A 24,098-nucleotide genomic window follows, 5' to 3' on the forward strand; every position below is an offset into this window, starting at 1 on the left:
CAGGACTGATGACCTTTTCAGTGTGTGGACCATGCAGAGGACTTTGTTTCAACACTGACATACCTAGGCTTTATCACTGACATCATTATGGCTATTATATTATAGTTTCCCTTCACGTGTTAGCAGTGTCTTTGGCCTGCCAAGGTGTACCATTGTTTTTTTTTTCCTTTCTCATATCAGTATGAGGCCAAAATATGATGGCAACTCACAGATCAAACAAGCAATGTTGATCACTGTGCTGGCATTTGTAGGAACCTACCCACTGTTGTAGGTAAAGTAGGGACGAACCATGAACCAGTGTTAAGATGCTGAAACAAATCTAATCTCCAATTTGCTACTTAAAGAACGTAAAGGATTTGCTGCTTAAATCCTGTCGCCTGATACCACAGGTCTTATAAAATTAATGCCTTAAAATTACAATGACCTGTTTTGGTTTGTATTGTTTTTTTCTTGGAAGTTTCAATTAAAAGAGGGTGACAGAAGCTTTCTAATTTATTGACTTTTAAACAAAATTTTCCCAATAATGACTTTTTAAACTTTCCTCCAAATGTAGATCCTATAGTCCAAAAGCACATTTTTATCAATCAAAGTCTACTTTCTTGGTAATTTTTGTTTTTCCATGATTTCCTGCATAACTTGACAGTAGAATTTCAGATGTATCATGACAATAACTTTCCTCTAGGGTTGACACAACAATAGAAATTCAAACTCAGGACCAATACCCAGGAAAATACATAATACCAGTTTTGTTACAAAAGATATCAAAAAGAAGCATAACAAAAAAGGATTACAATAATACAAACAATAATTTCAATAGCAACACTATTTTTAAGCTTTTTGATTTACTACAACAAAAACAAAAAACAAACAAAAAATGCATAATGGTAAGGGCTTTAAAGATTCTCTTGGGTAGCTAAAAATAAAAAAAAGACTGTTTTTGCTTATCAGAGGTACTACTGTGCTTCTGGTGATGTGTTGTTTTTGCTGATAAAATAAAATTGGTAAGGTAGGCTGCTACTGTTTTGGTTTTGTTACTGGCAGACTTTAATCAAGCTTCGATCTGTTAAAAAACAAACAAACACGTTTTTCAACATAAATGATGATCATGTTAACACATTACAAACAGGCAGAACTACCCTCAGCCACTGTGGTCACTAAAAACATTAATAAAAACAATGCTAATGTGGCTAAAAGTAATCAGTAACTAATTACTGATTACTTCCCCCAAAAAGTAATCCCGTTACTTTACTTTATTTACTTATTTTCAAAAGTAATTAATTACTTAGTTACTTGGTTACTTTTTAAAAACACGATTTACAACCTGAAGAGGTGATAAAGTGATAGATCTTTCAGCCCAATTCTACTTTTTCTGCATAATCCATCATATAAAATGTAATCAAATGGAAAGGTCCCATTTTAAAACTTGTTTTATCAGTTTTAATCTTTTAACTTTATGTATCAAGCAAAAATTTAATTATATGCAACATTCTCTGACTGGAAGAAATTTGTTTAACATTTAAACCTATTTTCTACACATTCCAGCACATAAAATAAAATATTTTTTGTGTTTACACTCAGTCATTCAAATAGATGCAAGTAAAACGCAGCAGAACATAAATAAAGTCAAAGACTAGCGGTCCTGTTGCTCTATTTTCACCTGTATAGCAGGAGTGGGGTAGGCGGAGGTTTACCCTGGTGCAGGTGTGCCGCAGCGGTCAGTGGAAGAATCTGAGTTTCTCTGTGAGTTTCCCATTACGTGGTAGCGCACTCAGTGCTTGCTTGGAAGTTTAGGGTTTTTTTTCGCTGTAAAAAGAAGTTTTCTTCCCACGCACAACGGACACTAATGTTTTTGTGACTTTTTATGGAATCAAACTCAAAGTAAGGTCAGTGCTTCCACGCTTTAAACGCTGCACGCTCATACTCTCTCCCACACTGGATATATTATCCATTGTTGATCTGCACACAACTGTTGTCATGAACGTCGCACTCGCTTACGTCATTGTCGTGAGACATTCTCGCATAAAAATCACGGTTTTAGTAACGCAGTAACGCAGCGTGCTTACAGGAAAGTAACGGTAATCTAATTACCGTTTTTGCAATAGTAATCCCTTACTTTACTCGTTACTTGAAAAAAGTAATCAGATTACATTAACGTGTTACTGCCCATCTCTGCTCATTGGCTAATCAAGTCATTAGCCAGTGAGCGTCCAGTTTTAGAGTCAGATCCATCCCGCCTCACCAGCAGAAAGGCTCATCTCAAGGCTTCAAAACAGCACTTCAGAAAACAGTGGGTGATGTAACAGTTTTATATTAAGGCTGCTAGTAATGGGAGAGGTTGTGTACCTGCCTGCCAGTATAGATACTGTTGTAAATGAGTATCCAGCATTGCAGATAATAGTACTTGGATTTGGATCCGAGTATCAATTTTTTTGACAACCTTACTCTTTTCATTTCCTGTGGAAGCACAGTTGCTAATTTCCCTTTATTCTATCCATAATAGGCCTATTTATGAAAAACGAGTTATTTCACACAAATACGCAATGGTAAATTTTTATAATTGAATAGGTTAAGAAAATGGTTTCATATATTGAGTTCTGTCATATATGTACATGCAAATGGTATGTAAATGGTTTTTATGGTTTTTAGAGCTTTCCCTTTCCTGCTTTTCTGCTCTGTAATGATACATCTACAATTATAGTCTTAAAAAGAGCTATAATTCTGTTCCCATTTATGCACTAGATGCAAATATCGCTGCAGCACTTCTTTGCTGTTCTGTTACAAACACTGTATGGTTCCACGTCCCTACCTTCCTGCTCCAACAGCAGGTTTGGGCTGACTGAACCATAAGACTTTAGTCTCCAGCACAACTCTTGGGAGTCATAACTGACTCCTTAAAAATGAATGAGACAGGCCAAGGCAACAGTACATGGAAGCATTTTTTTGTGAAGTTACCGGAACTTCACAGTCAAGAATATTGATTTTGGGTTAAACCACAGGGATGTGATTAAAAGCACTACACGAACAGCTGGGTGGATATTCATGCCGTTTTGGAAAGACTCCACTTTATGTGCTCACCCTGAGGGAGGAAAAGCAAAACAGGGAAGATGGTAGCCAAAGTAATGCACGTATACAGTGTACTGCAGGGTGGCAACTGGTTTTGGGATGACATCCCATGGTGGCGGTGACTCAGCAACCAAGTCTCACACAAACAGGCTTTTAAAGACAGCTAATCATACGTAAGTTCTGCAGTGTAACCTGAACATCTGCCAATATCCTCTTCTGTCAGTGCCATTAGCTAATACATTCGGATTGGCATAACAGGTCATGATTCAAAGCAACAGGATGACCATTTAAAAAGCACTCTTTTCTTTATGCTTCGGGCCATTTTAACACGTGCTGGTATTTTGGTGCATGCTGAACGAGCCTTCAAGGAAAAATAATGCATGTTCCCATCAGTCATGCTACACTGCAGTGCACCACAACCCCCTGCGTTTCCATGCACCCTCGACCCAATCCATCATTCCTGAGTTAGGTGGCCTCAAGGCACTGTCTAGGATGCCTCTCTAAAGGAATGGGGGAAAACAAAAGGGGAAAAGTCAGAAAGGGAGCAATACAGAAAGACAGTGAGTTACAGACAGAAAGACAAGAGCACAGATAGAAATTAAAAAGAGACAGAGCCAGATAGTTTCACTAAGGGTGTGGTGTATGGCAGACTGCAGGGGGCCGTTTCCTAACTGCTTCTCTTTGCAGCTGCTGCTGTGAAACTGCATTTTATGGTTTCCCTGTGATGGAACTGAAGCAGACTTTTCCTTTAATTTTCTTCAAGCTTTTCCTTTCTTTAGTCCCTCCTTGTCCCCATTTTGTGCTTTTTTCTCTAAAAGAGCTAAACTCACGACTTGCTGTGATGTCTCCTTTTTTTCTGTTGTAGTGCACTGTTTGCTCTTTTGTCCCCCCCCCACCTTCTGTGCTTATTCTCATGTTTTCTTACGTTTCGGCCACTGAAACAAAACAGAAAATCTCTTTTTTTCCTTCTCTTTCAGTTGCATTATTAAATCCCTATCTCCTGCTCTCTTTTTCTCTCTTTCAACTTTTTTTTTTTGATCTATCTCCTATTTCCCCTGCACTCTTCTACTGTCTCATTAGCTGACAGCTACAGCAGTACTCCAGTGAGAGGGCCAGATGAAACCCTGAGAGTACTGTGACCTTTGTTTCACATTGGGGCCACTATCAGTGACAAGCCATCAGCTGCAATGCCTTCTAAGGTGTACACTCACATGCACATGCATGCACGTACCAACACATGTGCTATGTCCTAACAGGCTGCACAAAACACACAAATCTTGAGTACCCAGATGAAGTACACTCATCGAGGACATTCTGGTGTGTCATGGTCTGAGTGTCTCTCAGCAGGCTTCAGCCTTCAGCTAGCTGTTCACCAAGGCTAAAGAGGTGACACATCCAGCAGAAGGAAATGGCAGCTCCTCCCATTTCTTATTTCCTTACATGATCCATGGCATGGCTGGGAATGGGGGAGGTTATGAGGCTAGGATCCTCCTGGGACTAGAGTCCTTGAGACATATGCACACATAAAGAGAAAACACAACACGCACACACATGGGCCATGCTGTAAATAATCCCCATCACCCTGTGTTTTAATCAGCTTCAGGGACGCATGGGTGCTCCATCAATGTAGTGGTGAGGTGGGTGAAGCATGTCTGCTGACCTGTAAGGTCAGTGAGCAAGCACTCTGGTTGACCCCTTAGACATGGTGACAAGTTAGTAAAATGCTGCACCATAAACTCAGAATGAATCCTGGGCCAGGAAGACTAAGAGCCTTGAGATGTTATAAAGACAGTCAAAGCACTTTTGGTTAAATCTTACACTACCTGTTAAGCAGTTGATTCTGCACACAAAGATGAAAGAAACAATCATTATTAGGTAGGAACCTCAGCTGAGATGATTGCCAGATGTCAGAACGAGAAGAGCTGCTGTCAAGACACCGGCTGCTGATTGCCTTGATTAGCTTCTCTTTACACACCTTGAATATAAATGGGCTTTATTATTTTATAAAGGCAATATCATCAGTATGTGTTTCTGTATTGTTTCTTTATGGTGCCAAAGCTGTTACAACAAATACTTCACATCATTTTGAATCAGAAAAACACAACAAAGTTTAGAGTGCTAAGAAATGGAAAAGGAAAAAGAAGCGGAACAGTTTAGCACATGACATCATGTGAAAGCCTCGGGTCTTTTGATTGAGAGTGGTGATGACGCAGGGCAGAAAGAGGGTTGGGACTAAGCAGTTTGCACATAAACATACTGTGCCAAGGAGAAAGGTCTTTTACTGTGCCAAGTTTTTTCATATTTTTCTGGATGCTGCAAGGACCAGCTGCGCCATATTATTTGTAAGTCCACAAACATCTGGAACTCAACCCAACCAATCGATCCTGGCCCATCAGCGACTGACTCGCTGAATTTTTCCAGACCACTAGCCTCTCATTTGATAAATCTAAGAAGCTTTTGCTTGTTTCTCTGTGGTTACACACTGACTGGCTTTTTCCTCTTTGGTCCATTTTAACATACCAGCTGAGTGAGTAAACCTTGTAGCGTCACATAACTTGAAATATATTTTCTCACGAAATGAACTGCCTAAAGTATCATAACCTATTCCAGAATTGTTTTAGCCTGAACTTTCAAGTACTACGTTGGGGCTTACCATTTCAACTTTTGACTGAACAGATTACCTTTGTAAAGCAGAATAAATCAAAGCAAGAATGAGTGATTAATAGCTCTGGGAAAATGATACTCAAGAAGACATGCTGGCTGGTTGCATGCCTGTGGATTTACACTATCATGAAAAGATTCCCATTTCATATTTGACTATTAGCAGCTTTATCGTGATTTGCAAGTTAGCAACTATGCAGAAGAAGCCGAGCCAAGAATGCAAAGCCTGAACTGGTTCATCTCCAGAACCTTGTAGCGTCGTTTCTGCTCCAAGCTGAGGCGAAAGACACTGGTCATAACTCAAAAATAACAAAGTTTAGTTTTTGATGAACATACAGATCCAAAAAGACCACACTAACCTTCAACCTCTAATGTTTCTGATTAGTAGCTCTCTGCAAGACAAAACAGCCTTTCTCTCAATAAATCTTCATACATTGACCAACCACAACAATATAACCACTGACACTTACCTTACATTGTTCAGCATACAGCGTTGCAGACCACGCACACCAAGCACTCTGCTGCAAGGTTTCCTCTGCACCGCCAGCAGCCTCCATGAATTGGAAAAAACTCCATTTTGTGCAGCATAAAAAAACTCCTACTTCTCCCGAAACATGACGAATAGCCAAGGTGTTGATCTATCCTCAAAACTGCACAGAACCCAGAAGACAGCGTCCTAGCCCACAACCATCAGGAACCAAAAGATTTGCTACTGTTTTGAACCTACAAATTGTGACGCTGGTTTAAAGTTGTGGGGGATCAGTGTAAATAAGTCACATCTGAGTCTTTTCTGGGGATTTTCTTCCACTTGATAAGATGCGAGACATGCCAGTTATGCAATGGCTTTTGGAATCTGTGCTTTTTTAAATGGAATCTTCTCTGACAAGGCTGCATGTGCAACCACTCGAATGCACCAGATTCATCCATTCAAGGACACTTAATAGACACAAACACCTTTACCTCAAACACAAACAAATTCTAGTCAGCTGTGTCAATGACCAGCATGGCAGTGTTAGGGGTGTCAAGCTAAATTTCAGAGTAATGGGGGAGGTGTCTCTCTTGCTCAAATGGATCATTGCACTCCACCTCACAGGGTGAGGCAAGGGAGAATTTACAGGGACAGGCAGAGCTTCAAAGTAGACAGTGATATAGTTGTTTAGTCACTGACCTGGCCAGATGCACTTTAACTCGCGCGATGGGAAAGAGTTAATAAAATCGGTCATAACCTCACCAAATGGAAAGAAATTTGAAGGGTCTACTGTATCAGCTAATGACACTCTTTAAAAAGCCAAACTCTTACTCATCACTGATTAAAGTACCTGCGATCATTAACAGGCAGCAGGATTCAAGAAAGTACATATTAGACCAAGAGAGGTCAGCCGGGCTGTTAAACAAGCTAATTAACATAAACTCTTAACAGCTCATAAGGATGTGTGGTAAGACAAGGTTTAACGCTTTAACCATTAAGGCCTTCTATCATTAGTGTGTCGGAATTCAAAATTGACACCAAGAGCTGCATCTGGCAAGAGCTATGAGAACAAAAGTGATAAGAATCAGCTCCCACACTGGCCACTACCGACACTGCTCCATCGTTACAAACAATAAAGTAGGTAAGTGGGCTGAGATCCAACTGCCTCCAGTATGTTTTTTATCTCTAATGAAATGCTCTGTAATTATTAATTTAAGTGTTAATCATAGTCAATACAGTCATGAGATTTTATTTTTGTGAAGTCACTGAGGTAATCTTCCATCTTTCCTGCCTCACGCTCAGCTATCATCCAGAGTCAAAGGTGATTAAATATTTAGATTGGTGCAACTTTGACGTTTTAGAGTTGATTATTCCCTCTGCTCCCCGGTCTAAATGAGACCAAATCAGACAGAGTTCAAAGGGTTTGTTTAAGCAAGATTGCTTTGCGAAATGTAGCAGATACACAACAACGCTGGGTGGCGAGCTGCAGAGAAGGGAAAATAGAAGTGGAATATGTTGGAGCTGTTTTTATTTTGGTCTACCTCTAGAGAAAAGCTACACTACATTAACAATCAGGGACCGCATAGCAAGAACAAACATCCACATTATATGAACCGGAGAAAAACAAAGAAGATAAAAGTGTCTTTCGTATGTGAGCTTTTACAGATTTCACTCTGAGCTTCTGGCCTTCCCCCACAATGAGTCCAAGTTAAACACACCTCATGCATCCTGCTGCTCACACTCACAGTCTGACGCCAAAGGAGAGGAATTTAAATAAATGGGAACAACTACAGTATCTGCTTGTTCCACCAAAGTCCTACTATTAAAAGCTAGGTTTTTTTCAATGTTTTATGAATTTAAAAGAGAGTAACACTATTTGTGCGATGTTGAATTTTCTCAAAATCCAAGGCCACACAACAATCAAAGCAGCAAAAAGACTACTACTACTTGGGTGAGCCTGATACGCACCAATTTATCCTCAAGGAAATCTGTCTTACCCAGTTCTTCACGTAAAAGCAATAAAGCGTTTTTGTTATGTAAACATAATTGTTCAGTGTAGGAGTGAGAGGACTAGGACGTTGTGATTCAGATCTTTGGAGGGGGAAATGTGGGTGTTTTTGAATGGAAGGTTCTTAGGATCCAGAATGCAGCACACCCATCACACAAAAATAATAGGGTCTGTGTTTGAAATGTCTATTATGGTGTTTGTTCTGGCTACGGAGAGATCTCATTTTGGCTCGGTCACACCTTAATTTGCAAAGGTGATAGACTGAGGGTTGACGAAGAACACACGCACACAAAGAAATGATTGTAAGGTTGACTCTGGAAGTGACGGGCGGGCTCCAGGTGGTTTTAATTGTGCATTAGGTCTGCTTATTACGACTGACTGAGAGCTTCACAATAAGATGAGCTAAATACTCTTAAACACCTTGTTTTTTTTAACTTGCTGTCTATTGTTCTTCTTCACATTCAGTCTCTTTTTTTCCCTTTCATTCTTCCTTTCCGTCTGTTTTTCTTTCTCCTTTCTTTGTCTTTTTCTCGCCCCTCATGCTTGTGCAGACTGTGCAACAGAAATCTGAAACCCATCTCAAAGCAGGCTTAACAGTCAGACTTATTTTATTGTGAATACTGCAGTTCAGGTTGGGTTTGGACATTAAATGTTAGAGTCACTGTTAGCAATGCGTCTTTAAAACTGCGTCATTCAACTCATGACACACAAGTTACCCATTTTATTGCAGAAGGACTCAGATTTACTGCAAGTTTGTTTGATGGTTTTTTGCACACAGAACTTTGCAAAATGCTTGATCCCTCAAATCTACATTTGCCTTCCATGGAACCAAACGTGTATTTCTTTTTAAAGCAGTCTTGAGCAAGAGTTATTCAAGCTTTTGCTTTGGATACTGGATGCTTTTTCACTCATTTTCATTCCAGTCTTTGCACCAGTTTCATAATTATATTGACCCTAGAATTGCTGAGTGATTTTTACCCGAACCAATACATTTACATGATTTCTCTCTGCTGCAGCTGTTAGCATGTTGAGGAGACTGTGCCTTCACCAGGGAAGTCTCAAATGTCCCAGGAATGGGTGGATCAAAGACCAGCTTTCCAGTATCATTATTATTATTTTTTTAGCAATTTTTTTGAATTCCAGAATTGAATTCCATTTGGAGCATCATTTTAGGGTCACTTTTTTCATTTTGTTAGATGTGGCACAGTTAAAAGTAAAAAGCAGACCACTCTGATTTGTCATGTGTTGTCATATTTTGATATATTTTGATGACAAGTACTTTTTGTTGGTCATATATCGGGTAGAAATCACCCGGCATTAGTGATTGTGCTACTATTTATAGCGATAGTGTTCTAGGGTTAAGTATGAATATATAATTATCTTTGGTTCAAATCATGGCCAGGATGTACCGAGGGAGAGATAAAAGCGAGTATCTACAGCCTCTTGTAAAACTCGATGGAGACTATGTCATGGTTTGAGGTATTTTAGCCAGTGGTGTGGAAGAAAATTATGAATCCAGAAAGTGTCATCATCATCTAGAAAAATATTGTGCAGAAAAGGGTGTGTGTGTGTGTGTGTGTGTGTGTGTGTGTGTGTGTGTGTGTGTGTGTGTGTGTGTGTGTGTGTGTGTGTGTGTGTGTGTGTGTGTGTGTGTGTGTGTGTGATCTAAAGAAGAGTTTCAAGAAGACTGGAGAACTATTCCTGAAGACTACAATAAATTTAAATAAAGCCTGCCCAAGAGATTTTAGGCTGTGTTGAAAAATTTTGTTAGTTATACCTATTGCTGACTTTCAAGCTCATTACACTTCTAGAAACTATACATTTGCCTTATTTAGTATATTTTATATACTATTTGCACATTAAAAAAAATACACCTAGAAAAATACAAAAAAAAATGTCTGACTTTTGCACAGTATTGTAAATTGGCCAGTATCTCCTTTAATGTCATCTTCTGGGGGGCCAGACACTGCTCTCTTCATGTTCTGGTACCTGTGTCAAACTGACCCAACCTCTATGTCAAAGGCCATTACTGGTGACTAGGACTGATCTCCAGAGGCCAGACAATGTTCAGTAGAAAAACCCATGATGTCAAAGCCTGAAGAAGCAAAAGGCAGGAGTCTTTTTCCCCCCAGTTCACTATATTTAGACCCTTAAATTTCATCCTCTTCTCCAAAATGATGGGTTGGTGTTTTGATATATTGGCGCAATTGCAAGTGTATTTCTAGGAATGGTAAAAGTGGTGCTTTACTGCACAAGCAGTAGACCTTGAAGGTCAAGCGCTTGACTATTATGGTATTTTCTCTGATACAGTATGGTCTTTACACAATAAAGAGAAGTGACATTGACAAAACTGGATAGGAAGAAACTAATGGCGATATCAACGTACTAAAAGCCACACAGACTAGTAAGCAATCTGCCCTCACCTCCAACTGGTCACATGGCTTCCCCTCCCTAAGCCCAGTTCTGTTTGAGTTTTCTTCCTGTTAAACGGGTGTTTTTCCTTCCCACTGTCTCAGGGGGTCGTACGTTTTCTCTGTATTATCATAGTGTCAAAGTTCTCTGAGGTGGTTATTTTTATGATTTGGCATAACAATAATATAGATAAAATTGAATTGAACTGAATCTATATTAAATATTCATAGATGCAGACTTGCATGATATACAGAGAAAAGCACATAATACATAACACGTTCACAGTGAGGTGCAGATGCTAAAATCAGGGACGTTTGCTGGTCTGTACTGTATGTGAGCTCATAGGCAGAGTTGCCGTTTAAAACAATAATCCACACGTATTCCCTCACTGACACGGGGATGCATTTTAATCACCTTATTTGCATTCTCTGAAGTCAAATATGCTTTTGCTGAGGATTTATTACAGGTTCACTGCTGACTGCAAGGGATACAAAGATCTTTGGCCCTAAAACACACACACTTTTACTCAATAATGCAAACCTATTTGTTCTTGCGCAAATCTCTATTGTATAATATCTGTGGAGCATCTGGCCCTGCACGGTGCAGTAGTAAATAACCCATCCCTTTGAAGGGAGGGACCTGCTAATGAAGTCAACTGTATGCCACTGCACTGCGTAACTCAGAGGCTTGCTGGCTACATGGCAGGACTCCCACACACCAGGGCACTGTGCTTTGCTTCACTAGTGTCTCATACCGCAGCGACAGATTGATTCAGGAATATGAGCGATCATGCTGCTTTTAACTTGTCTGCTCTCCTCTCGCTTTTGCTCTGTCTCTCCATATGGCAGAGATAGCTTTGAATGCTGTGATTAGAAGTCAGTTGATAGAACTGGGAATCAGAAGGGGATGCAGATGATGAAGACAGATAAAAGAATCCTCTCCAGTGTAGGGGCCCTCCTCCTTAATGCGTGCCACACTATCATCTTGATGTCTTTGTGCTGGAACATTGTTCCCTAGTTTGGAAAATGAGGTAAATCGGATTCAGAAAACAAGTGGATTAACTTAATCACCCCTCGGCTTTGACAATGACCTTCGCTTCTCTGGCATAATAAGGATTAGTTAGAAGTGGAAGGACATATGCCATGCAAAAGAAAAAGATTATAGTTCTCCCATGACAGGATGATTGAAACGTGCTATTGCTTCATGGTGAGAGACCGTGATAAGAGGCCATGGAGCCGTGCATCATAAGACTGGGATATGTGATATTCAAAAGAAAACTGCAAGTGATATTTGCAACCCAGTACTGTGAAATGCGTTCGGTGTGGCTTTTTCAGACAGAAATCAGCTTTTAGTGTATTGAAATGTACATAAACACATTGAAGCAAGACAATAGAAAGGTTTACGTTTACATTTAGGCTATTGATTTCATGCAGGCTAGCATACATTCTCCATGACTCCGGCCATTATTGGGAGGGAAATGGCATAATATTTCTCATAAACCAGGCTACATTATTGATTCCCGACCAGGAAGGAAGTTATTCTCAGGACTGTATGAAAGACAATACAGGCACAGGGCATTATAGTCGACGAGGTCATACAACTTCATAATAGGTGTTGACCTGTTTCCTGACTTTTAGGAAAGGTGGGGTCATTCGGGAATAAAAAGTCCCCAGGAAAGCTGCTACAGGCAACTAGAGGAAACAAGATCTTCAGTGGAGGAGGACGGATGGCAATTGATCTCCAGCAACAGAACAGGGTGATCAATCATCACCATCACAGCATGTCCTACCAGAATACTTCAGCTCTGGAAACGGATCCTTTTAAAAGTTAAAAAAAAAAAACAGAGAGGGGACAGTGTGCTGACGTGAGTTCAGTGAAGGACGAGGCTGTCCTCCGCTGCTGTTGTTGTTGTTGGGATCAGGATTTATGCTATTGTTGCTATTGTCAGCCGGAGAGGGGTTATCTATGAAAGGAGGCTTATTGAGGAAAAGCTGCGTGTGTGTGAGTATTTGTGTGCATCTCTTTTGATGTATCAGTAAATCTGCGAAACTACGGTGAATGCGCTTGTGCGTGTGAAGTGTCAGGACGAAGGAGGATGGCGGGGGAGGTGGGGCGCAAACATTTTTTTTCCTCTCTTCTTCCAGTCTTCCTCTGTTCTTTCCCTTCTCGCCTCTCTCGCTTTATTTATTTATTTTATCTCTGTGTGTCTCACATCCCCCTCCTCCTCCAGCAACAAGGAATGACATTAAAATGTGGCGAACACGGTTACATAATGGGAGCTGGTAGGTGAGCTACGTCTGCATGCATTTATCTGCTTATCACTGTCTGCGCTAACAGTCTGTGCTATTTGTCGAGTAGTGACATCTCTCTGTGTGTGAGTGTGTTTGAGTGGGAATTGTTGCTATTTGTTTTTATCACCCGTGTGCAATTTGTTCACAGGTTACCCTAATGCCCTTGGAAAGACTCTATCCTGAAATAGAAAGCATGCACTGTAAACCGAAGACATAAACACACACTCTGCCTTCCTAAATCTAGATGAAAAAGCAGGACTCCATCGTCCATCTATTGCAGCAAGATGCACCAATTTAGGGCTGAGAAAGATTGCCAGCACATAATTTTCTCTTTATCTACCATGCTTTCTTTCTGTTCCCCATTTTCCAACCTCTTGCTTGACTGTGCGTTTATTTCCCAGCATTGCTCAGAGTGGCTCACTCTGAGCAATGCCAGAAAGTTTGGCTAGCCTTGTCCTCTGATTGCTGTGTTTGGGATTCCTGCTCGCTCACTTACACTTGATTCCACACAAAGGGATATTATAGCCTTCACATCCCTATTAGCGAGACGTCTAATATTGTTGCATTGGAAGTCTGCTAAGTATCCTACTATTTCCCGGTGGCTTAAAGATGTCATGTTTTTTTTAAAACTTGAAAAAATTAAATATACGTTGAGAGGTTGCACAGCCAAATTTTTTCACAAGTGGCAACCCTTTATCTCTTATTTTGCTAGTCTAGAGGTATTGCCTGTTTAAATCTACTTTTGTTACTGTTATCTTCCTCTAATATGTTTGATGGTTGTGTTGATCTGTGTGGGACTTGGGGGGGGGGGGCGTTGTGTTTTGTTTTTTTGTTTTTTTTGTTGTTTTTTTCATATATATATATATATATATGTTAATTTACTTAGGAAAATTAAGAAAGGTTGATTGTATTTCGGTAACTGCAAGTACTGTTTTCTTTTTTCAATAAAAATATTTTCAAAAAAAAAAAAAAGAAAGTTTGGCTAGTGTGTGCTAGTCCTGTACGACATGAGGAAATCTGTGAAGTGAAGTGGTGAGAACACTCGCACACAGCAGCACTGGCAATGGCATTGTCTCTTTAGAGGCAAGCGTAAACAAATTGATTGGGCCGCTATACTGCAGTTGCTCATGCTGACTCACCCTGTGCACCAGCAAGAGAGAAACGCTGGGCACAGGGAACCCAGGACACTCATAAAGTGGTCTCATCTTTCCCTTTCTCTACCCCATTTGCTACCCCTCCTCCACCCTTGCCAAGGTTATCCAGCGGGAGGTGAGAGTGGAAAAGGTAGCAGTGGTCGGGGTAGGGAGAAGAAGAAAAGATGACAGGCCACCTAAAGCAGCTTCACTAAGCAGCCGTGGACATCGCAAGGCCCTTCAACAGAGCACTTCCTCTGATTAGTAATCTGTCCCTGTGGATATGGCGTGTAAACCTGACAGCGAGGGAGCGTGTCTGAGACCGTTAGAGGGATTGTTACTGCACCATCTTAAGCTGGCTGTTTGGCTGGAGGGGGGTAACGACGTGCGGCAATGACGCTGGGGGCGGATGCACCATTTTTCTATTCCAAAATGAGCCCAATGTCACCGTAACAGTGCAGCGCTCCTCCGAGGGCATCGCAGGCCAGGGGGGAAAATGATGGATGAGTTGCCAAGCAGCCTCTCCTGCCTCACCACTGTGTACACACACACCCTCGCACATAAACTCAAACATGCATTCAAAGTCAGGGAAATGCACTGACAGTATACTCACACGAAGACAATGCGTACCGTGCAAGATGTTCACAAAAAGGCTTCTGCAGATATACACGGTTTCATGCACACCTGCACAGGTACAATACACATACACACACACCAATATGCTCACGCCAGGCCATCTGGAGATACACACACTCACACACACATACAGACACACACACACAAGCACACACTCTGAGTGATTTATTTGTGTCCACATGACTAATAATTAATCACCAGGATGTAAACACTCCAGATGTGGATATTTACAGGAGTTATCAGTAACACAAACACACACATGCATTCCTAGACCCCACAGCACTAGCTTCATTAGGACTGCAGCCCCGGCTAATACCATAGGATCAATGATAGATATTCTCTCTCCCTTTCTTCTCTTTCCTCCCACCTCCTTTATGTCTCTGACCCAAAAGCAGCAGTGCGCTGCCATGCAGAGAATCCTGCAGCATGTGTTCCTTCTGTGACCGAGCAGTGGCCTCCAATAAGGCCCTCAGGTCATCCCATAGCTATTACCTCTCCGACACATCGCACCAAACACACACACAGCCCACTATTCAATGGATTACCACTTATGAGGGTTAGGAGTATTACATTTAAAAGCAATTACCAAAAGAGCTGATTACCTGCAGAAAATTGTAGCCGCTAATATGGCAAGGGTAGTTAATTTATTACAGACTCCTGAGTTTAAAGTTAAATAAGGATAATTTAAATCTACTATTTCACAATACACAAGGAAACGCCACAATTTAGATGCCACAGTTGTACTGAGCAATGCAATAACTCTGATCTTATTACTGCATATTTACAGTAACTGCAACAGATTACAGATGTCATCTTTTTGGAATCAGATTACTTTAATTCCATTACATCTAATCAAATACTCTGCCTCAGCCCTGCTGAGCTCACAGAAAACAGCATCTTTGACAGTCTTCATGCAGATGCAGGCCTACGCGGGCAGTGAAGGAGAAATATGGTCGGCCTCTGGTGAGTAAGGCACGTATAGCTGAGTGGCCATCCATCACGCCCCTGCAGCGGGGAGCTATGCAGGCGCTGTCTGCTCAGACCCCCTCGTCTCATGAGAGGAAGTGGGGACTAGGAAGAGACAGGACAGTAAGAGAAAGGGCTCATAAACATATTCCGCCTGGAAGGGGGAGGGTGCCATGTGAAATCCTCTGACATCGGGGTTGGAGGAAAAATGTCTGGCCTCTTAGATTGATGGACTAAGCTTCTGAGCGTGTAGTGTTTTTCCTGCAGCCCAATACACAAGGGTGTACGCCTATGATTACACGTAGTCAAGCCCCGGCTGGGAGTGGATGGTGGCTACAGTCCAAATATTAGGATTAATGACCATGCTGGTAAGTCTAGTGAAATATCAGTCATGCTTCTATTGCGTTCCAATGCCATGCAGGCAAACACTGGCAATGTAGGAGAACATTTGGAGTCTACCAAAAAAAGAAAGAAAGAAAGGCATCTATTTGTTTTTCTGCTCTTCACTCAAATATGCTTTAGCTGTGGCAGGAGTGATAAATAAACAATAAGTAGGATTACTTGAGCTCAACTACAGGTGTGTTAAACAAAAATCAATACATAAAATAATGAAGGCTTGCAAAACCTACATTCTGCTGCTCATGCTAATTTATTCAGATAATAATGTGTGCAGTAATACATCGAAATGTCCACCCACAAGACAGGGCGGATTAAATACCCTTCTCTAACCCCTACAGCATAACCTCTATTCTCCCTTCCACTGAATCTGAATTTCGATTATATGTGCTGAAACAGGAGTGAAATATGGAAATGAAGGCGATGTTAGAGTGGGCGGTGCTCTAACCATGTCGCAAGGAATGCTCAATGCAATAACTTTTGATAATAATCAAAAATAAGCCGATGCAGTTGCATTGTGATTTCCCCAAAGACTCGGTGTAGTACAGTTACCAGATGACAATCAAGCGCTAACTTGCATGTCAATGGTAAAGGTCTCCCGATCGGGCGCCACAGGGGCGAGTGACAGAGCTATTGATGTCACCTCAGAAAAACTGTGCCCTGGTCTATCTATCTTAGCACAGGACCGCCCGCTTTAGATAAATGACAGCGCAGGTATATGCATGGAGCCAAAGGTTAGTCGTATCATTTGCCTCAATCTTGTTGTAACAAGACTGCTTTAAATTGTCCCTCTAACCCGTTGCTCTACATACTAAATACCACCAAAGCATAAAGTAAACGTTTAATGGCTTGTGCTGTAACCTCATCTGCAGTAGGCCTACAACTCAAGCATGTATTTTTCCAGCGAGACAAAAAAGAAAGTTTCATGTGCTTTCAGGGTAAATTAGTATATTTTGCTGAAAAGGCATGTAATCTGTCATGCTTGGTGCTTTCAGCATGCAGCGAACACATGTGGCCAGCTGCCAATGCAGATTGTTGCTTACTGTGCTCTTTTTGTGGTGCCCTTGCCACTATGCATCTTTAGTGTCCTGTAATTGAAAACCGTCACCTCTGTGACGGTCCTGCAACTTCGGGGGCACCCGTGTCTCACGCCATGCATGGCTAATCTCTCCGTATTGATCAGGTCACGTGATGAAAGGCAGATATGTTATAGCCAACAGCGAAACCTGCACAAGAAGGCTGAAATCTGATGCTAAAAGGAGCCTTAGTGGTCCTTCTGCTGTAACATGGAAAATGTACAAATGCCTGTGTGGCTTATGCACACACTTTTGCATGCCGACATAAGTTCTTTGGAAATCTTGACTGATATCTTGTGGCAGCCCCATACTGTAGATGAAGCTTCAGAAGACAAGCATTGATTTCAAACAAATCTACTCAGACATCTCCTCTTTCTGGTTCGGTACACCTTTCCGCTGCTAATGAGCAGCCATCTTTATTCCCTACCGAGTAAGATGTTCTTTTTTTCATGCTTTGTGTCAGGGAATACTGGCGATTCATTACCAGGGAGGAGAGATGGAGAAGGGAAAAAAAGGAATATGATGGTTAAGCCTGAGCTTTAAGACAGACAACGACGTCCCTTAATCCCCTCTGAGCAGCCGTAAGCCTTCGGTTATCACTCGTTAGAATTGTGCATCCCTTAAACACATTAACTTAGGCCCTAACGCTGGCCCCTTTTGTATGACACAGCAGCTGCTCATAGCAGACAGTCAGTAGGCTAAGAGGGCGTAAACATGCTAATTGCTGTCAAACACATTTAAATGGGTAGCAAGGATGTTTTTAATGCATGCAGCACATTTCACAGCAATCAACATTATCCTAGACAGTGCTCAAGGAAGCCACAATTCCACACTGCCACTCAGATGTGTCAAGAATGGGAATCAGGTATGAGCCTCACACACTGACAGCTTCTCTATCAATGATGTATGCACGTGGTTGTATAATATGTCTTTGTGTCATACATGCATCTGGATTGCTCTGATTATCAGCATACAGGTTCAAAAGACAGAGAGAACCTTTGAGTCTATGATCAGTTCCTCACTCTACTCCATTATGTACTAAAATAAAACTCCGAACACGACATACACCACCCCTGACAACAGGATGCAGTCTATTAGAGGTGTTAGAGTCATTCAGTCTTCCTTTTTTCTTCACAAATAAGCCATACTATAAAAGAAACATGGCAAATAGAGTTAGGTATTTGAACAAATATACCAGCTACATATCATTTGTTGAGTCATTGCATTTTTACCGGTCTTTTCCTAGGCGAGTAAGTTGTACGTTAGCTTAGTTTTGCTAATGTAGTAGCATAGCAACTACAAGGTAGTCCTTCCATTTCGCTTTGTTCGCTTAGGTTTGAGAGTAGCGTAAAGGCGCCTACGAAGAGTCTTATTAGAATAATTGTATAGATATATAAATTCTTTTATTAATTTGGCAGGTTAGAACATTTTAATATGTTGACCAACCTTGTATCAGGGTTTGATCACTGTGTTTCCAAAAGAGGCAACTTGCCCCACAGCAAGAGGGTCCTGAGTTCAATTCCACCATCAGGCCAGGGTCTTTCTATTCACTCCATATGTTTGCATGGGTTCTCTCCGGGTACTCTGGTTTCCTCTCACAGTCCAAAGATAAGCAGTTAGTGCGGTTAGGTTAACTGGAAACTCTAAATTGCCCATAGGTGTAAATGTGAGTGCGAATGTTTGTGTCTCCCTATGTGTTAGCCCTGAGACAGACCAGCGACCTGTCCAGGGTGTACCCTACCTCTCGCTCTATGATAGCTGGGATAGGCTCCAGCCCCCCCGCGACCCTGATAAAGATAAGCAAAAGAGAATGGATTGACGGTTGGAACTTGATTCCTAAATAGTGCCCACTGTGTTTTTTACATTATTTTAACAAATGACCAAATTTATCCTACCCAATTTCCACCACAGCTTCACAACAGCTTCCGAGTATAGCTCAAACATTATTTTAACCTAGTGTTTTTCTTCAATTTCCATTTGCCACCATTCAGTGCACTTAGATAAACAGAGCCTGATGGTGCTTGTGATCTCCAGCTGTGCTGTGGGTCACACTGACAAGGGAGAACCACAAGGAATGGAAGACCATTACAACAAAGGAGAGCTTGTTATATATTCTGACTGCGGCATGGCTAAGATGCTTGGTGTTTGCTGAGACAGCAGATGACTTGGCTTGCTCTCTCGGCCCCTTGCTCAACCAACACAGGATAGACTTAATTGCCTCATTAGCAAAAGGGCCAGCGACGAGTCGGCCTCTTCCACATTGTTCAATGTCAAGAGTGCAACCGAGAGGAAAGGTTAATAGAGTAAACAACATCTCCCTCTTCTAAATAGAAAATTTTGTTTATTTTTCTACTATGATGGGTCAGTGGCCAAAAGCTTTATTTCATTCCACACTGACAGATTTTTAATGTAATCTTATCTGCATATTGCATATAGCAACCTTCATTATTCCTAATTTCTGAGTACAACACAGCTCGCTGTAGCTGTGTGGTAACTCCCAGTGCTGCCTTTTTTTAAAGCTTGGTCCCGTCTAGAAAGCAGAGTCATCACGCCAACTTTAATTATTTTAAGAGCTTGAATTTGCAAACTCTGCTATTTCCTCCTCCTCAGCTTCTTTGGATCCCAGACAGCAAATCAAGCCAAATGCTATAGCACTCTTGATTTCCCTATTGAAGAAAGACATAGCATTAAAAAAAATAGGGTTGATGCTGGGAGAAAAACGGAAAGTCCAAAATAGAAAAAAGCTACATGCTTAAGAATTTTAAGAGAGACATCAAACTCGAAGTAAAGTGCAGTTTTCGCTTGCTACTACAACAGTTTTAGACACTTAAACACTTCCATCCAGCAACTACAATAAGACAAGTTTCATACAAAATGTGACAGTTTGGACAACATTGCCAAACCATAACAGGCATCTTGAATGCAGTCCTAAGCCCCTGTCTGTTTCTTAGCAAGAGATGTGGTACTCTGTAAGTTGAGCCTGACAAACTCCATGACAGACCAGGCTAAAGAGGGCCGCACTCGGGGAAACTGTAGAAAATGTCACAAACAGAATGGCAAAAACATAATTTTTGTTGAATGAGCTCTGCATTGGCTAATTGCAGGGTTGTTGTGCTGCAGAGCACTCGGGTATATATGTGGCTATGCAGCAGTAGCAAACATAAAAACTTTCCACACTGTTCTCTTTATATCTATACAAAGCCATATAGTTGCTTTCCTGGTCCTGGAAAAAATATAGAGGCTGTTAAGATGTAAATGTAACATTTATACTTTAGATACCTTTAGGCTGTGGACTCTCCCTCCTTTGCTGCAGGGCAGTTTATAGGAGAGTGTACACACACACACACACACACACACACACACACACACACACACACACACACACACACACACACACACACACATACACACACACACACACATGCACACACAGAAATATGTACAGCTAAACATCTGCATGGGCAGTATAGCGTAAAGGCTCCATTTCATCAACAAGTCAAGTCTAACGAGTCGGAAAAAAAGGTGGTGGTGCCATCTGTTCTGAACTACTTTGCCGGGAAGGGGGGAAAAGAGACGGGAGGGCAAGAGGGGAAAAAAGCTTTTTCAGCACTGACATCATGCTGTACCCTGACCACAGCCTGAGTGCCTGCATAAGTTACTTTATCAAAAGTGAAAACAACAAAACTTCTCAACCTTTTCACCCGGTAAAAGGCTCTGGGTGCTTAAATCTGAAAATACTGACTGCAATGCAATCAGCGGTATTATATACTTAATTTGTGGACAATGGAGCAGCTGATGAATGATATTCGGTTTACAATGTTTTCGCTGTGGTATGAAAGACCAAGTGGCCGGCATTGTGGTTGGATAATGAAATCATCCATCACGCAACATCCACTGCAGGAGAACAGGACTGCCAACCCAAGCCTGGACCCTAATTATGGAATTTTACAGTTTCTACTAAAGCGCAATTACACAAGGTGAGGTTCTGATGACAAGGGATTTTATTCCTATGAAGAATTATCAGCAGAATTGCATATTATAAAGAGCTTTAAAAGGTCATTTCCAAACTTTTGTTACAGTCCATAAAGAGATTAAGGCCACTGTTTAAACTTACTAAAGTTACAACTTTCTTGCCTCCCTGCTGATATAAAACTGTCCTAGATCTCAGCTGGACAGTGGGCAGAGATCTGACTTCATGCTATCATCCACTAAGGGAGGAAGGGATCCTCCAGATGGTGCTCAGGTCTCGTGCAGGTAACCACTTTTTTCTTATGCCTCTCTAATCAATGACCATCGAATTCTCGCTGTCTCCAACAGCATCCATCTTTGGGTCTTTCCTGGCTGCGCTGTGATGACCAAGCGCAGGTGAAGATAAATGTCTGAAGGGCAGAAGGGCCTCTGCTGATTAAAGCAACGAAGGCTTTAGGGAAGACTGGCAGGCAAAAGAGGAAATGGAGTGAGACAAAGGAGCGTGCGCATTCAAAACACCTAATGGAGTGTCCTGCTTGCTGGGCTACTCGACTGCTTCAAATTGAAAGGAACGGCAGGCGTCTAACTAGAGCGACGTGGAACATTTCCTCCTGTTCAGTCAGTCAGAAAAGTGTGAGAAGAGGGTGGAAAGAAAAACTCACTTAGGATCTCATTGTTTGGCTTAGTGCAAGTTGCTTTCATTCATTTGCAGTCAATTTGTGGAATTGAATTACAGCCGAACTCCACGCAGAGAGAAAGGCAAATCAATATTTTGTGCATTGGTGACACGCTGGAATTAATTCATATACATTTCAGAATTGAAAAAAAAAATCCTCTCTGATTTATGTAGATTTATGGAGATGATTCCCTGTGGTCATAGTCCGGCTGTGCTCTCTTGCTGATTCCCATCTAAGCAGCATGATGCCATTTAAACTTACAAGTTGGAATCTGGACACAATAATCAATAATCACAGTGTGACATGAGGCACCACACACACTGGGTTCTGACAGGTGCACCCCATGACCAATTAAAGTAAGACTGGTAGGAAATGATCAATTATTGGCAGACAGTACACTGGAAATGGAACCATGCGCGAGACTTGTCCAAAAATGAAGACTTCCGAGCGTTCGGTCGAGGTCCAGTCTTTTGAGTAAACAAGTTATATGAAACCAATAAATTCACATGTTGTTATTTTCAATCATCCTAACAAGCTTCCAGGTGACTTTGGTGAGGCATGGATGCTTGACCGCTGTGTGCTGATAATTGCTTATAAATGTTTAATCAGTAGTGTAACTTTATTTTCTTTGAGTAAGTGTAAGCCCTGTCCCAACCTGCTTGAAAATGAAAGGCAGCTGAGCAATAGGCTTTTTTAGCAGTTTATTTTTCTGCACAGTTGGATTGCACAGCTGCATAGAAAACAAGAGATATACCTGGTTTCAGAGACAGAGAACATAGATCAAAAGCATGTTCTGCTTAGAGAAGACAAGCATGCCAGCTTTATTCCGCGCTGCCAGTTTTCACTAAGGCAGAAAGCACTTGAAAGCACCACAACAGTGCTGGGAGCTCAGAGATGATAGCATCTCAACCCCCACCACTGATAAACAAATCATTTTAAATGGTGTTTTTGCAAGGTGTGTGGATTTTGATTGCAGCTGAAGAACGCTTGATTGGCAATAGGCCGCATCCTGCTTCTAGTACTGTCAATAGCCGCAAAGAAATTAATATCAAGACAGACCTTCCGTGTGGTGAATCAATGGGAGACACTTCTTTGCTCCACCTCACCAATCGCATCAGTGTTTATCTCAGCTTTGTTCACTCTTTGATCTGCCCGCTGCTTACATAACACAATCATAGACCTTGATTAAAACATTTATGCTCACAAGCAGCAAATCACTTCAGATTTTCCAAGAAATTATAAAGCTAGTAACCGAGTTAGCTTCATTTACTTTCACAGTGTATCACTTCTGCAAATGAGGCAAGAATCCTCCCTTTGGAGCAAATGGCCACGGTAGAATAGATCACAGATTGCTGAGAACAACACAATGTTTCCAACCACTCATTCACTTTCCTACACATTTTCTCCCTATCAGAATTATGTGTGTGTGTGTGTATATATATATAACAATTCTGTAACTGTAACTTCGGTCGTTGCTGTGCTTTTTTTGGAAATCGAATTTCCCAGAGGAACCCACCCGAGGGATTAATAAAGTTCTATCTTATCTTATCTCTTATCTTATAGTTTATTCAAATTTTAAACAGCTTGCTTCATTTTTGTACAATCTGATCCTGATGTGGCAAATCTGCAACCCGTTTTTACAACCTGTTCTCACTTTAAAGACATTTCATACTGACACTTGGTCAGAACCTGTAATGCTTTTGATAAATCTTCACCATAATTTTCTACAAGTTAGTTTGACAGAAATGGTCACTGTCATTGGATGTGTAACTTTGGTAACCAAGGATGTGTTCGAGATCATGGATGGAGGCCATCCATCACTATTGCTTGTTAAGCAGGTTAAAAGGACGAGAACGTGTTTTCTAACAAAGTGGCAGTATTTACTAAAAGTGCTGTACTCTCATTTCTTTATTTTTTGGTAAATAATTGGGAAGTAGGTGTGATAATTTACTGAGACATGTGCAAACATAAATGCAAATACAGCATATGAGGCAAAACAATATATTTAGAATTCTAAGGAGCCTTTGGTATGAACACCTTTAAGCAGGAATGGCTCTCCAGGCTTCTTGAAGGACATTCAAAGCTCTCCTTTGGATGTTGGCTGCCTTTCTCTTCTCTGTCAAGATGATCCCACACTGCTTCGGTGATATTGAGGTCTGGGCTCTGTGGAAGCAAATCCATGACTGATAGTGATCCAGTGTGTGTTTTTCTGTCCAGGTATGCATTTACTGCACTGGCAGAGTGTTTGGGATCACTGTCGTGCTAAAAAATGAAGCCTTTGCCAATCAGATGCTTTCCAGATAGAATTGCATGGTGAATTAAAATGTGACTGTATTTTTCT

General features: G+C 41.2%; 1 protein-coding gene across 2 annotated transcripts in view; it reads right to left on the minus strand.

Moving 5' to 3' along the window:
- Positions 1 to 24,098, minus strand: part of clmpb (CXADR like membrane protein b) — an 84,648-nt gene that overhangs the window by 53,860 nt on the left and 6,690 nt on the right. The window contains exon 1 of one of the 2 annotated variants that reach the window (XM_004543958.5): positions 6,195 to 6,490. The exons of the other annotated variant lie outside the window; for it this stretch is intronic. The gene's annotated coding sequence lies outside the window, so the exon portion shown is untranslated. Of the gene's footprint in view, positions 1 to 6,194; positions 6,491 to 24,098 lie in introns of those variants that run through there. 2 annotated transcript variants of the gene reach the window in all.

Source organism: Maylandia zebra, linkage group LG14 (assembly GCF_041146795.1).
Source record: "Maylandia zebra isolate NMK-2024a linkage group LG14, Mzebra_GT3a, whole genome shotgun sequence".
NCBI classification, from domain to species: Eukaryota; Metazoa; Chordata; class Actinopteri; order Cichliformes; family Cichlidae; genus Maylandia; species Maylandia zebra.